The sequence below is a fragment of the Haemaphysalis longicornis genome, unplaced genomic scaffold (assembly GCF_048455015.1).
Source record: "Haemaphysalis longicornis isolate Haplotype H1 unplaced genomic scaffold, Haemaphysalis longicornis Haplotype H1 scaffold_136, whole genome shotgun sequence".
NCBI classification, from domain to species: Eukaryota; Metazoa; Arthropoda; class Arachnida; order Ixodida; family Ixodidae; genus Haemaphysalis; species Haemaphysalis longicornis.
The window spans coordinates 120616-133256 of record NW_027526241.1 but is presented as its reverse complement, the minus strand read 5'-3'; the positions used below and the strand labels follow the sequence as shown (position 1 = coordinate 133256).

The 12641-nt window shown below is 57.4% G+C and overlaps 1 protein-coding gene and 1 long non-coding RNA gene across 3 annotated transcripts in view; one reads left to right on the top strand and one right to left on the bottom strand.

Annotated features, from left to right (window-relative positions):
• The window catches only part of LOC144164728 (uncharacterized), a 149556-nt gene that overhangs the window by 41026 nt on the left and 95889 nt on the right, over positions 1 to 12641 (top strand). The window lies entirely within an intron of this gene.
• LOC144164733 (uncharacterized) lies at positions 2414 to 11670 on the bottom strand. Its single transcript, XR_013321226.1, has 3 exons — positions 11549 to 11670; positions 7450 to 7491; positions 2414 to 2503 (listed from the first exon to the last, which is right to left on the bottom strand). It is a non-coding gene; the product is annotated as an uncharacterized LOC144164733 (long non-coding RNA).

Below are 12641 nucleotides of genomic sequence, written 5' to 3'. Positions count from 1 at the left end.
TAAGAATGTTTACGCTGTAATGTCAGGTTTCGGAAGACTCAAGGCGAGGTGCTGAGAGACAAGTCAGTGATTGCAACGCGGAGTTTCCGAATTACGAGTGGAGGCATCATTCACTGTGAAAGGCACGACAAGCAAAGAGAGATAAGAAGACGGTAAACTGTTTAGGCAGCGGAAAGGATGTTAAGAGAGGTTTTTCAAAGTTGAATCCAATAGGCCTTATGCAAAAGTGCTGCCCTCTGTCGCAGCCGAATCGAACCCTCGCTTCGACGCCATGTTTAAGGATAGCGCCGGTCGGGGATACGCATGGAGGAAAGAAAAGCTTAGGAGAGGCCCTGACGTCACACCCAGCGCAGCCGGAAACGCCATTTCTGTAAGTCGAATGGCGGACCATTGGCCCTCCATGCCATTGGCGGACTCTTTTTGCCTCTCTCTCTCGGTGCACCTTCTCCGCCTCCTCCGTCCTGTATCGCCTCTCTTGCGTCTGCATCTGCCAGCGCCGAGCCGGCGGAAATCAGCTGATAGGCAGGTAGAAGGCCGTTTTGCAGCGCGTGACCGCGAACCTAAACGCGCGGTTACACCGTTACACGGCCTTCAGTGTGGCCGCAGCAGTTTTTCGAAGCGGCTCGCTCTAACAATGCCGCAATGCTCGGTGCCAGGCTGCAAGTCGCGATCGGTACCCAATGAATTGGGCGTCACTTTCCACCGGTTAGTGCATCATTCCGCTGACAAGTATTGCTGTACATTGGTGTGCATTCATCCTTTGTTTGCAATCGCCGCCGTTTATAGGTTCCCAAGCGATGGAGAACGCCGCAAACAGTGGGCCAACGCCGTGCGGCTACCGGACTGGAAAGTGCCAAAGTTTGCGTTGCAGTTTCACTGGCAATCCCAGAGATGACTAGTCAATTAAACGGTCGTTCTATATATATAGATAAGCAGCACATCATGCAGATTTCAAGCTAAAAAATTGTGAAATGTTTTTACCGTTGTTCGCGCACGTGCCTTCGATAGAATTTTTTGCGAAGGGGGAGGAGGAGGAGGAGGCGAAACGTTTTATTGAGTAAAAAAAGGAGAGGGTGGGTGGCGTCAATAAACTGTTTTTCGCCAAGTTTCAACTTGTCTCAGTGTCAATAAATTCAAGGTGATATCAGTTGTAAACGTTAATTCATACACTAACCTCGCAGTATGAAGCGTTGAAAAGCGAAATCCAGAGCGAGACCTCAAAAAGATCCAGATTCCAGATCCAGCACTCTTCCAGTCAACAGACGGACACCTACTAAGGTAATAGGATGATGGAATTATATCAACTGGGAATTGACCTTGTAACAGTTGCAAAGGCGCTGCCGCGTTTGCCGGCCTAGCAAACTATATATTGCAGCGGCGATAACCAAAAAATTGAGTTGCGAATCGTTCGGTTGCAAGTCGCCTACGTACTGCACACCGTGTATCACTTCCCGAAAATCTACCTGACGGGTGTCCGCTCGTACGACGGGACGGCGCGTTCACAATATCTGCACTTCAATAGGCGCGTCGTGATCGCGACCGGAGCAAAAGCTTGACGCGGTACAAGGTGCACTTGCAAGTAGAAATTAAATGACATATTCACATCGGCGCAGCTGTCGCAACTCGCAGCATCCTTTTCGAGTTCCGCAAGACCACAGCGCAGCAAAGCGAAGCAGCAATCTTCGCAATAGGACGACAAGGCAGGCGCTGCCTTTCCTCCATGACTGGCGAACGGCGGGCGGGCTGTTGCTAGGACGCCGTTGCTAACGCGACTTACAATGGCCGCCGAAAACACGTGACTTCCTCCACACTTTTGCCAATGCGCGGGGATAGCTGGGGGCCTCTCCTAAGCTTTTTTTTCCTCCATGGGGATACGTGTGCTACAAGGTGCTGCGCGTGCGTGTTATCGCTTCTTGGTGACTCGCTGCACGTCTCGTGCTGTGTTGTCGCACGTAATGACTGATGAATGGTGTGTGGACGTGTCTGCGTTGCCCCGGTTCCCGTCCGGCTTCGCGGAGACATATTACGCGTCCAAAACGCAATCGCAACGGCACCAGGAGCGCAGTTACAAGTTCGCCACCGAATCGTACGTTTGCCTGCCGACGATGAAGACGAAACGGTGCGCCGGGGAAGTACTCTTGGTTTGTTGTTATTTGTATGTGCATTAAAGTTTGCGCAGAAGTTCTTTAATGGTGCCTAGAATGAATTACATTCTAAAGCTTACCGAGCCATCAATGGTGCCGCACGCAAATCGAAGTTTTGAAAAATCAGTCGCTCGGGCAGCCGCAACACGCGTGTTCCGTTTCACTTCTTGTGCGTTTCTTATTTTGTGATCGTCCTTATGAAAGCGAAAAAACATTGACGAATACTCGCTCTTCCGCGATTCAACTTTGCGCTTGTTTTTTGTTGAGTAAACAAAATCATCTTGAGTAAAGTGCTGCGAACAAACTCTGGCAGTCCTGACATTGAATGGGGGGTCCCTTTTCATGGCAATCAGCCATGCCTTCAGTTAAATTTCGCCTCTCCATCTTCTTGGCGAACTGATGGAGGCGAAATAGTGATGTTCTTTTGATGCGCGAGCCGAGAGGACGATCTCGACTCGCTCCGATGACCGACGACCGATGCTTGGAGCGGGTGAGGGATGAGGACTGCCTTCCTTGCTAGATATGAGGTTTATTTACATTATTTACAAAGACTCCAACTTTACATCACGTCAGGGTGACGGCTACATTGTCACTCTGACAGCAGCAGCCTGTTCGGCCGAGATCTATACTAAGCTAGATCCCCTCTCGACCGACCCCCGACAAAACCCAACACTCTGGTTTTGATAGCAAAAACTCCGCCTCCAAAAAGGGGGCGTTCAAGAAAGAGAGAAAAACCTTTCAAAACAATTATTACAAACCATGGATTGGCCACAGGAAACAGCCAATCACATACATGTCCCCACCTGCGGTCACGTGACCTAACGCTCTCTCTTACACACTCATAGTGCGTTTCCCGCGAACGCCATAGCACCCGACAAGCAAACACAGTACATATGTGGCCTAAGTGGACACACATTACGTTCAGCGGGCGGCATCTGCACAACAGCCAAGCCGAGGGCCCAGAGCAGTCCCCGCGCGGCTGACCTCCCTCCGCGCGACGCCTCCCACGAAGCGTGCGTCTGCGCGAGCGGCGGGACAATGAGGGTTGCTAATTCCCTCCCAGACTAAAGGGCGCCGCCGCCCACCTGAACAGACCACGGGGAAAGACGCCGCCAGCCGAGGCGACCATCGTCGAGGCGAACGACCCGTCGACGAAGAGCGCCCACCGCAGGAGTCGAAGATTTTCCAAACTTACACCGCGCGCGCTTTCAACACTAAGAGATACGATCATCTGGCCGCCCGTCAGCTTGTTATGCCGAATGACCCTGCCACCCTCGACGCGACAGAGGCACTCAGGCTAATCGCCCCCATCCTTTGACACAAAAAAGGACGAGCACAACAGCTCTCCGCGGCTCCGAACTTGGCGTCCGCGCGGCTACATGAAAGGGACACGGGAAAGTAGCCACCAGCGGAGGCGACGCCAATACATGGGCCACCGGCGGCCTTCATTAATTACATGCGGAGCCCGAACTTAACACCTCCGCACTAAGAATGCTGTCCGTACACTAGCTGTACGTACAACATTAACTCTCCTGCAGGTTATGTCTTACGGCAGAGTCAGAACTAAAAAAAAAACACACTCAAGCCGTTACGCAAGTACAATACAACGCGGGTACAATACAGTACAACAAAAAAAATTAACCCGCTACACACCAACTCAAACAGCACAACGCGCCGGCCAACTGCACCAAAAACAGATACAACACGGCATACTCAGTGCCTTTGCCTAGCCATGGCTTGCGCAACATCAAACAATAAACGAAGGCGCTCAACTACAGGGCCCGTGAGAACAAACTCGTGGCACCCTCTACCATTAAAGGCAACCAACCCCACGAAGGGTATAAATGTTACAACTTGACAACTGGATTCATGACACCCTCCATCCTTAACCGTTAAGCGCATGCAGGAACATTCTTTCACTCTAAGGAAAGAAAAAAAAAAAAACACCCGAACAAAACCCAAACGCTCAAAATGAGGCTACTCCTGTACCAATAACAAAACGTTTAAAGAAAGTTCAGCGTTTCTTCACGCACTCGCGGACGCCGGTTCTTTCGGAATGCGACACAGATTGTGCGTCCCGGTTGCGATTCACTCGCTGTCCACATGCGATGTACTGAAAGTTCACTTTTCAGTACTTCAGACACTAGTTCGCACACAAGCGCCACCAGTGGGCCCTACCTGCACATTCCATGGCCCACCATGACCACATGCCAACGAGCGCAAATAAAGAAAGGCACTCGCCATTGTACCCAGAGGTAAACTCCCTACCGTGCTGTAACAGCGGCACTACTCCTCAGGAAGACAGCGTTAAGACCGCCAGGCTGCGCTTCTCGCGAATCACACGACTTACGACAGATGAACGCAACCTACACATGCACAATAAAAAAAACTAAAAACAAGGGGGAGAACTACAATACAGGTAAAACTAACAATAATTGTCCTCTGAGTGATCCCTACGCATCCAGAGAAAAACACGCTAACAACTAAGTGTGCGCCAAACAACACTGACCCCTTCTGTCTAGCACTGCACACTATTCAGCGCAACACTCCTTTCCACGGCGGCACACACCGACCGTCGCACGGAAACTGATTCCGCTTCGTGCGCCACCAGCTGATTCTACACGAACCCTGGTTTGGCTCGCGGTGTCCTCTGCTCCCTGGAGAAAAGGAACACCCTACTCGGCGGTAGCGCGTACGACGATGTCGCACCTGCGCCGCCCCACCTGTCCCCGCGTCCCGCGTTCTCGCGCCCGTCGGAATCGACCTACGCGCAAGACGCCGCGGGCCGCCTGCACATTCCTGCTTCGCGCACGCAGGCTCAACAATTAGGCCCGCCGTTCCGCTGCCCTCACATGACGGCTGTGCTACCTCTGCCTCCTCCGAGATGACCATGCCTTCGACAGATTCGCTCGATCTCGGAATTAGCTCATCCACGAGGGGCTCCTCGCGGTCGGCCGCGGGGTCTATGTCGGCGCATGGGGCGGAGCTACTCTCCTTATCCTGTGGCGTTCGAAACGCCCATGATGGAACGAACACTGTGAAGACATTGGTGTCCTCTTCAAGATTACCGATCCTGCGGAGCTTCGCTTTCTCATAAGCGATCTCCGCTCTCCCTTGGGCTAACTGAGCGCTAAGCTCTTCAGCTGTCCATTCGGACCAGCTACCCGCGCCCCTGCTACCCGCCAGCCTTGCTTTTTCGAAAGCGTGCTGCGCATTCCTGAGAGCTAACTCCGCTCTCAACTCTTCAATCTCGAGCACAATGGCACTAACCTTCCGGTCGGTGCCGCGACATCCCGTTAGCATAGTGGCCATGGTGAACCCGGAGGAACAAATCAGGGCCCACCTGTTCCCCCTCCGGGTTCGGCCGGGTCGAAGTTTCGCTGGTGCAGCAGCTCGTGGACCCGATGCGCCGCTCTCGCCGCTGGGATGGGGCCGTGCTCCCTGGGCCAGAGCCCACGAGGCCTCCCGCTGAGGTGTCGCCCCGTTGAACCGCGGCTTACGCCGCCCTGGGCCGAAGCCCCCGAGGCCTCCCGCTGAGGTGTCGCCCCGTTGAACCGCGGCTTACGCCGCCCTGGGCCGAAGCCCCCGAGGCCTCCCGCTGAGGTGTCGCCCCGTTGAACCGCGGCTTACGCCGCCCTGGGCCGAAGCCCCCGAGGCCTCCCGCTGAGGTGTCGCCCCGTTGAACCGCGGCTTACGCCGCCCTGGGCCGAAGCCCCCGAGGCCTCCCGCTGAGGTGTCGCCCCGTTGAACCGCGGCTTACGCCGCCCTGGGCCGAAGCCCCCGAGGCCTCCCGCTGAGGTGTCGCCCCGTTGAACCGCGGCTTACGCCGCCCTGGGCCGAAGCCCCCGAGGCCTCCCGCTGAGGTGTCGCCCCGTTGAACCGCGGCTTACGCCGCCTGGGCCGAAGCCCCCGAGGCCTCCCGCTGAGGTGTCGCCCCGTTGAACCGCGGCTTACGCCGCCCTGGGCCGAAGCCCACGAGGCCTCCCGCTGAGGTGTCGCCCCGTTGCCGTTGAATCGCGGCTGCTGCCGCACTGAGCCGGAACTCACGAGGCCTCCCGCTGAGGTGTCGCCCCGTCGATGCTTGGAGTCTGGCTCGTCGTTGGTCGGAGCCGAACCTTGCGTTGAAGGAGTCTCTCCGCAATGCCCCACCAGCTCCAGCCGATGGTCGTGGTCATCCTGTCGACTGCGCCAGTTAAATTTCGCCTCTCCATCTTCTTGGCGAACTGATGGAGGCGAAATAGTGATGTTCTTTTGATGCGCGAGCCGAGAGGACGATCTCGACTCGCTCCGATGACCGACGACCGATGCTTGGAGCGGGTGAGGGATGAGGACTGCCTTCCTTGCTAGATATGAGGTTTATTTACATTATTTACAAAGACTCCAACTTTACATCACGTCAGGGTGACGGCTACATTGTCACTCTGACAGCAGCAGCCTGTTCGGCCGAGATCTATACTAAGCTAGATCCCCTCTCGACCGACCCCCGACAAAACCCAACACTCTGGTTTTGATAGCAAAAACTCCGCCTCCAAAAAGGGGGCGTTCAAGAAAGAGAGAAAAACCTTTCAAAACAATTATTACAAACCATGGATTGGCCACAGGAAACAGCCAATCACATACATGTCCCCACCTGCGGTCACGTGACCTAACGCTCTCTCTTACACACTCATAGTGCGTTTCCCGCGAACGCCATAGCACCCGACAAGCAAACACAGTACATATGTGGCCTAAGTGGACACACATTACGTTCAGCGGGCGGCATCTGCACAACAGCCAAGCCGAGGGCCCAGAGCAGTCCCCGCGCGGCTGACCTCCCTCCGCGCGACGCCTCCCACGAAGCGTGCGTCTGCGCGAGCGGCGGGACAATGAGGGTTGCTAATTCCCTCCCAGACTAAAGGGCGCCGCCGCCCACCTGAACAGACCACGGGGAAAGACGCCGCCAGCCGAGGCGACCATCGTCGAGGCGAACGACCCGTCGACGAAGAGCGCCCACCGCAGGAGTCGAAGATTTTCCAAACTTACACCGCGCGCGCTTTCAACACTAAGAGATACGATCATCTGGCCGCCCGTCAGCTTGTTATGCCGAATGACCCTGCCACCCTCGACGCGACAGAGGCACTCAGGCTAATCGCCCCCATCCTTTGACACAAAAAAGGACGAGCACAACAGCTCTCCGCGGCTCCGAACTTGGCGTCCGCGCGGCTACATGAAAGGGACACGGGAAAGTAGCCACCAGCGGAGGCGACGCCAATACATGGGCCACCGGCGGCCTTCATTAATTACATGCGGAGCCCGAACTTAACACCTTCCGAGCTTCTTCACCATCAGGAATGCAGTGGAATGACACCTGCAAAAATGAGATGATGTGATGATTGCCATGGAGGGAAAAAACAACCTCTTTAGCTTGTTTTCCGTACTGAAAGTGTGTGCTAGCTTGTAATCGCAAGTACGATACGATAGGTTCACTTAAGGAAGGTAGCAAAGAAATACTTGATAAAATGAGAGTGTACAACGGTGGTACACCCCAGAGAACAATGTCTACGAAACAGCTACCCCCTCCTCCCCTTCGTTCTACCTCCTCAATTATGCACTGAAAATGCTCAGTAATCATTTATTGCGCTAATTGCAGAACTAAGGCATACAATAAATGTACCTAAACTGCGTCTTTTTCCATGTATCTTTTTTCGTTAGAAGGGCGTCTTTTTTTGCGCAGCGTTTTTTTTTTTTTGCGTGTGCTTTTGGCCAGATAATCGTCATTCATGGCAAGAAAAATTGCGGATCAAGCGATGGTTCGTGTTCGGCACGGAGTTCGTTCACGCGACCACTCCAACTCATTTTGCCTTGCATTTGGTGTGAACGCAGAATGCTTACATCGCGTGCAAACTTCTCTTCGTTGTGAGAATGTAAAAAACGGAATCTTTCAAACAGTACATAAAGTACGTCCGGACATGAACTGTAGCAGCGACGTTCGCCTTGAACTCGCAAAGCATGTAAACACAGCGGTTGCACCCTCTATGTTCAAGCCAGTTGACACTCCTGCCTTCCGAGGGATCAAATAATTTCAAACACCGGACCAGCAAGCACGAACGCTAATTTATCAGTATTACACGCACGAGCGCTGGCCGTTCCTGTGACAAGTGTGTGGCGCCCCCCATCCCTGATATTCGTTGGCCGCTAAGTTCAGTGGCCCCACCAGGCTCGGTGGGCAACCTTGCGTGTGGCCGGGCAATAAACACCTCCGAGGACGGCTGCTCGGGGGTCAGTCACCGTCACCACCAGCACGCTGCATGTCGTCTCTCGGCTGGAGGGTACCCCTACCCTCCCAGGTTCACGAACGCGGGACTAAATCGTGACACTGGCGACGAGGATGGGATACGTCGCCACTGACGCCACTCGTCGCCACTGACACTGGCGACGAGGGAAGAAGCCCGCGGAGCGGCCGAAGCCACCATGAACGCCGCCACCGAGAACGCCGAGACACCGCCCCCTCAAGCCAGCCGCCATTACGCCATGCCGCTGTACGGGAGGCTCGAGCCGTTCGAGGGTGAAGGGTCCGCCTGGCCGGTCTACGAGGAGCAAGTCGGCGTGTTTTTCCGGGCGAACGACACACCCGAGGCAAAACAGCGCGACATATTCCTGGCCAGCTGCGGGACCCGCGTCTTCGCTCTCCTGCTCGACCTGCTCAAGCCGGCCACGCCGCACGACAAGTCGCTGGGTGAGCTGCTCGCGACGCTACGCTCGCACTACAGCCCGGCTCCGTCGACGCTAATGGAGCGTTTTCGCTTCAATAACCGGAGCCGCCGAGACGGAGAGACGCTCGGGCAGTTCGTCGCAGCGCTGCGAGGGTTGGCGAGCGGCTGCGCCTTCGGGGAGCAGCTCGACTCGCTGCTCCGGGACCGTTTCGTCTGCGGCATCAACGACCCCGCCATGCAGACGCGACTCCTGGAGCTTCCCGACCCCTCGTTGGACGACGCCGTGAAGGCAGCGCTGGCGATGGAGGCTGCGGCCAAGGACGCGGGCGAGATAGCGCGTGCGGCCGGCGCACCGTCGGCGGAGGCGGCGGTGAACAAGATGGCGGCACGGCATGGCAGGTGCAGTCGCTGCGGTGGTGACCACGCCCCTTCACAGTGCCAGTTCGCGGAAGCGGAGTGCTTCGCGTGCGGACGAACTGGGCACATTGCTCGGGCGTGCCGAGGGGGGACGACGGCGGACGGACGGAAGCAGCAGCCGGCGCCGAGCACAGGTTCCGCGCCAGCCCACGGCCGAGGGAGTCGGCGCAAGGGTAGGCGGCGGGGGCGTGCGGCAGCAGCTTCGGGTGCAGCGGCTAGGCTTCACGTCGTGGCCGAAGACCCGCAGATGTTCGACATGTGGCACGCGGCCACAGTGCAGCCGCCGGTGCCACCATACTGGCTGACCGTCGAAGTCTGCGGGCGCCCCATCTCCATGGAGCTGGACACAGGGGCCAGTGTGTCGGTCATGGCCGGGAAAGCCTTCAAGCGCACCTTCCCTGGCGTGGCCGTCGAGGCGTCGGGCGTCGTGCTGCGCAGCTACTCCGGACAGCTCGCCCAAGTCGAGGGTCAAGCCCAGGTCAGCGTCCGCCTTGGCGACAGGGAGGCCACCCTTCCCCTGTACCTGACCAAGGGGCCGTCACCGACGCTGCTGGGCCGGAACTGGATCCAGGCGTTGGGCGTGAGGCTGCCGGAGTACCAGGAAGCAGTGCATGCAGTGGCAGACGTCCCCGGCCTCCTGACCAAGTTCGAGGCCCTGTTCCAGCCCGAGGTGGGGACATTCACCGGCACGGCGGCAAGCATTGAGGTGCCAGAGGGAGCACTACCCCGTCCAGCCCGACTGCATGGACGGCGTCATCGAGCAGCTGCTGCACCGGCGAGAGGCCGGCACCAACGGCGGCGGGGTGCTGGGCACCAACGGCCGCCTGCTGCACCTGGTGGTGCTGGGTGCCAGGGCCAGCGCCCAGCAGGTGGCACAGGCTATGCGGCAGGTGCTCCCGCAGGGTTTCCGGCTCGACGACAAGGCCCAGTACGCGCTGGACTTCAGTATCATCGGCGGCGACGTGGGCCTGCCGCACAACTCGTTCCGCACGGAGCCCCTGCCCCAGGGCTGCCTGTGCGTGTACGCCAGCCAGCTGGGGCTGGAGTACATCCGCGAGAGCCTCGAGAAGACCCTGCTGGCCAACCTGGAGCAGGAGGACCAGCTGCCCTTCCACAGCCTGCCCCTGGTCATGGTGTTTGCAGGCCAGGGGGACTTCCTGCGCGAGGAGGGCATCAACCGGGCCAAGAGCCCGCAGTGCCCCTTCGTGGACGGCGGCGGCCTGGACCCCGTGCGGCTGGAGCAGGCGCTGTGCGCGCTGGTGGAGAGCATCGAGCGGCTGCACATCTACCAGGCGCTGCCCGCGGTCGCGGGGCCCCGGCTGGACATGCGGCTGATGCTGTGCATGCTGTGCGGGGACCCGTACGCGCCCGAGTAGGTGCTTGCGCCCCTGCTGGCGCAGCCGGGCTGCCTGGCCACGGGCCCGCTGCACTGCCTCAGCCTGGACTCCTTCAAGGGGAGCCAGCTTCACCGACCGCTGCCAGCACAGCACCAGGGGCTGGTGCTACTCGCGCCACTGCGGCACCACGCGCAAGTCCTTCGACACCGGGAAGGCTGACAGCTGGTGCGAGCGTGACACAGGCAGCACCTAATGCTGCCACAACGGCCTCGACACCTGTGCTCCGGCGGAGTGAGAGACTGCGGAGACCTCCGGACCGGTACTCGCCGGGAGGACAGGTGTTTTGTGTTTGTGTAGGACAAACAAACTTGGGGGTGAGGGGTGTGACAAGTGTGTGGCGCCCCCCATCCCTGATATTCGTTGGCCGCTAAGTTCAGTGGCCCCACCAGGCTCGGTGGGCAACCTTGCGTGTGGCCGGGCAATAAACACCTCCGAGGACGGCTGCTCGGGGGTCAGTCACCGTCACCACCAGCACGCTGCATGTCGTCTCTCGGCTGGAGGGTACCCCTACCCTCCCAGGTTCACGAACGCGGGACTAAATCGTGACAGTTCCATTCAGCATTCGTTGTAATTCTTTTTATAGCTTCGATCGCGTTCGCGCCGATCACCGAAGTAGTAGTCCGCAATCGCCGCTGCGTTAGCGCGAGGTCGCGTTCGCGCCGATCACCGAAGTAGTATAGTCCGCAATCGCCGCTGCGTTAGCGCGAGGTAATTCTGGCATATTGAGACAAGCAGGCAGTTCTTTGGTAACCCCTTTCATATCACACGGACATAATTTGTTGTTGTCATTGTTACATGAACGAATTTTACACGAATACGATTCGCTGCGCGAGCGACACGCACACACGCGCGCGCGACACGCAATAAACATTAATACTTTGACTTCTAGCATTCTTACCTTTGCCCCTTGAGCATCCTTGTTCCCACGTTGTGTGCAACATGGCACACAACAGTATGTAGGCATCCTGGACGACAGGAAACGATAGATCGCCGGGAACTCGCTGCAGTTCGATGCTCCGCTTTCCAGATGAGCCCTTGAACATGGCGGTCGCGCTCGCGGTGGCCGCGAGAGGGCAGCAGATTTTGCATAAGGCCTATAGTTCAAGCGGGACGGCTTGAAAGTCTGGCTGTGGTTGTAGAAGCGGACGAGGGTACGCCGTTGGAGGCGCGATAGAGCCACCAGTGTTGTCAGGTCAGCGCCCTGGTTTAGACAAGCAGCGAGGGCGGTGGCGCGATGGTGATATGTGGGCTCTTTGTACAGGGTGGGGATGCGGTGCCTGACCCTCGGGACGACAGCTGCAGAACACTGTGGTTCTGGCCGCTCTACAAGAGGCCTCAGAACCAGAAAACGTGCCCTGAAACCGAGAGTGCGCTGGGGAGCCCTATTCTGAACCCCTCAATCCTGCTCTCCCTTCTTTACTGCCGTCTTCATTGCACCGCACACCGCTGTGGGTTAGGTATTTTCTTATGATTCTGCCGCCCCACCAAATACGCCTTATGTTGTGATCAAGCGCGCACGTAAAATCCGCTGCGGGCAAGTGTCACATGTCAATTGAAGACGCAGGGGGAAGAGGAGTGGAGCGCGAAGGCTTGCAGACTCCCATTCCCGTCCCGTTTATCGTATTCTTTCCAAGTTACGTACCAACCACCCCAAGCCATGGAAACAGCGGTGAAAGTGAGCTGGGTCGCAGCAGACGCCAGCGAGCGCTTTTCACAGCGGCGTCCGTAGACGCGCTGCCCGCTTGCAGTGATGAATCTCGGCGTCTCGGGTACGCAGAGGCGTGACTGAAGGGGTGGAAGAAACGCGGCCCGTGCTGCTTCCTCGGTGTCTCCTGCAGAGTACGCTGCCTGAGCACACCTGGCCCGTTTTCAGTCCACCCTATTGGATCTCCACCTCACAGAAAGCACGCGAGAAGCAGGACTGCTCTCAGTTGGCTTTCTTATACCCTAATCCCCATGCTGCTTTCCAACTGTTGACCGAGGCTTCCGCC